Source organism: Panicum virgatum, chromosome 4N (genome assembly GCF_016808335.1).
Source record: "Panicum virgatum strain AP13 chromosome 4N, P.virgatum_v5, whole genome shotgun sequence".
NCBI lineage: Eukaryota > Viridiplantae > Streptophyta > Magnoliopsida > Poales > Poaceae > Panicum > Panicum virgatum.
Window position 1 is genome coordinate 47,061,678 of NC_053148.1, and position 2,949 is coordinate 47,064,626.

The 2,949-nt window shown below is 55.1% G+C and overlaps 1 long non-coding RNA gene across 1 annotated transcript; it reads right to left on the bottom strand.

Annotated features, from left to right (window-relative positions):
* Positions 1–1,504: 1,504 nt before the first annotated feature.
* On the bottom strand, positions 1,505–2,278 carry LOC120668524. Its single transcript, XR_005672467.1, has 3 exons — positions 2,166–2,278; positions 1,957–2,082; positions 1,505–1,854 (listed from the first exon to the last, which is right to left on the bottom strand). It is a non-coding gene; the product is annotated as an uncharacterized LOC120668524 (long non-coding RNA).
* Between the last annotated feature and the right edge of the window lie 671 nt (positions 2,279–2,949).

Sequence of the window (2,949 nt, forward strand, 5' to 3'; positions counted from 1 at the left end):
TGGCGGCCCTGGCACCGGTCACGTGGCCTCCCTCGAAGCCTGTATGGTCGCCGCCGTCGCCGCCCGTCTGGTTGCCGCCCTCGATGCCCGTGTGGTCGCCGCTGTCGCCGTCCGTGTGCCCGCCATCCGCACCCGGGTGGCCGCCGACGACAGCCCTTGCGCCGGTTGAGTGCCTGCCACCTTCCTCCATCGCGGCGACCTCGCACCAGTTGACGCGGCTGGCGGCGGTCAAAGGCACGCCATCACCCTCAGCGCAGCCGCCTCTGCCGTTAGATCCGGTTATCTCGGAGGATTTCGTCGCGCCTCAGGTCCCGCAACCAGCCTGCGGGCTCCTGGCTGCCGCGGAGAGCAGCAGCCCCGCATCGTTGTCCTTCCCTCCTGCGCCAATCCTGCCGTTCACCGCCACCAGCCCCGCGCCACCGCAACAGCACTGCGCACGCGCTTCCTTCGGGGGCGTGGAAGGCATCCAGGCATCGGCGGCGGTGCGGCTGCAGCTGCAGCACGCGGCCTCCTAGCGCGGCGACGGCTACAGAAGATGCGCTTGGAGATGCAAGAGGCGGCTTTGACTGCGATCGACCTCGGCAATTGCGGGCGCGACCTCGGCAAATGGGGGCGCGACCTCGCCCCGTCAGACGGCCACCAGCGCTCGTGCCAACTCGCCGATGTCTTCACGCGCATGCATGGTAGCGAACTCCAAATCTACAGCAGCGATAGGGGAGGCGCTTTCCTCCTTAACATCAGCGGAGGCACATTGCCTGGCGCCATCACGTTCCGTCACCGGCCACCATGAGGACGTCTCCGCTGGTCGCTGTCGCGACTGATTTCCGGTGGCCATACCTGTCCTCCCCTCTCGTTCCGATGGTCTCCATGGGATCCAGGCGGCTACTTACGTGCAGGTCCAGCACAAGGAGGGTGTCCGCCGTATCTTCAAGAGTCAAAAATAAAGAATTTCAGTTTATTTAAAATAAGCCAAGATGTAAAAGGCTTGTTCTTAGGTTTTCGGTTTGCGTCTAGTGGAGTCATCGTTAGCGTCATTGTTAGGTTGCAGCTCGAGGACGAGCTGCATGTACAGGTGGGGTGTAGTGTTAGAGGAGTCAAGGGCCTATTGGGCCTTAGCCCATTAGGGTTAATTAGTCGCTTGCTTAGGGGTTAAGTAAACCTCTCTATATAAGGAGAGGAGATGTATCAATCTAATCAAGTAAGAGATTAGAAGGAAATCCCTTCTCTCTTGCCGGCCGTGGGCGAAGCCCCGCGGCCGGCGTTCCCAGCGCCCCCAACCCTAGCCGCCGCTCTCTCGCCTCGCAGCCGCCGCCTCATGAACAGTGCTCGCGTGGTACTGTAGCACCGAGGGTACTGCAGCACGGCAGCAGCCGCACCTTCTTCCTCCGCAATCCTCTCAATCCCACCACGCTCATAACAGCATGCCTCTTATACAACAGATTCAGTTTCTATCAGTGCATAATCACTTGCAGAGTGCATACCTGCTTCACCAGTGGCCATGGCATAATTGCAAAAGGGACAAAGCATCCATTTGTACTCATGCCAAAATGAAATGATTACAAGCACATAATAGCAATTACGAAATTCACCAAAATTTCATGGGACAATTAGATGACGTGAGATGTGAGCATGTATTACATCCAACATATCCAATCAATCGGCACAAGGTAGATAAACTGAACTATCAGATCCTGCAACCATAGAAGGTGACTTGCCAAGGTGTTGTCTGAAGTAGTCAATTCACATTCATGTACTCCACTACACCTTATTATCCCGCGGCATCCAAATTACAGTATGATGCTCCTAGATCAATGGTTTGCATCATCCCCTGAAATTAATCCTCTCCAAAGGTCTCTGATACGCACACAACAGGAAAATAGTGATTAAATTTACTCACAAACAAGAAGGGTAGTAGTAATCTGCAGAACAATGCAGGAAGGAGTAAGACTGAATTACCTGAAGAGTGAGTGGGCTGGTTCACACAGCATCTTCTGAAGATCATCTTATTATCAGTCAATGTTCCCATTATTTGTCAAAATATATTCAACCTGCCCCAAGTCTTCACTAATTGCTGCGCTGAAACTTATTGTGATAAGGTAGATTTAGCGAAGCAAAAAGGGCAATTATCCATCTGCTTAGCAATAGAAATATGCATGGTTACTTACTTTGATGCATGGGCAGGTGTGTCATTTTCCAGGTCATACATATCTTCATCCCAATATATGAACTTTGCATACAGACTTTTAACAAAGTCCAAAAAAACCTACAAGACATAAAAAACTTACATGTGAGCAGTGAGAGCTTCATATGGTATCTTCTACCCAATAAAGCACGGATTAAATTACGCTAAAGCCACCCCAAAAAAAGCCCCCGCTGAGATAGCAAACTTGATCTGTACCCAATAAAGTGTACCCAGGAAAGCAACTTCATAAAAATCTACGGCTGAGACCTTCTCTTCAGCAGCTTCAACTCAATCGGACGGCTGATGTTATATGGATCCGCGGCTTCAACGCACCCATTCAGCCCATCGCCCGCGCGTCCGCCCCCCGCGCCCCCCTGCTCGCGTCCCGCGTTCGATTCCCAACCCCGGCTCTTTTGGCTCCCAAATCTGATTTCTCTTTTCTCTACCAAAAAAATTCATCGGCCGATCGGCCGCCGCCGCCTCACACCGCTCTCCCGCCGGCCGCGGCTGCCCACGTGCACCGGCTGCCCCGCGCGCTGCAGCACGGAGCTGGGAACCCTCCTCCGGTGAGCCGCCGACCGCGCGCGCCCGCCCTCTACCGCACGCCGGGTTCGAAACCCACCAAAAAAAATCCCCCACGGCCGCAGACGCGTAATCCGGCGTGACGGCCTCTGCCTCCGCCTCCGCGCGACGGCCTCCGATGCCGCTTCCGGGTCCGGCTCCTGCCTCCGCCTCCAGCCTCCAGGTCCGGCCGCCGCTTCCCCTCG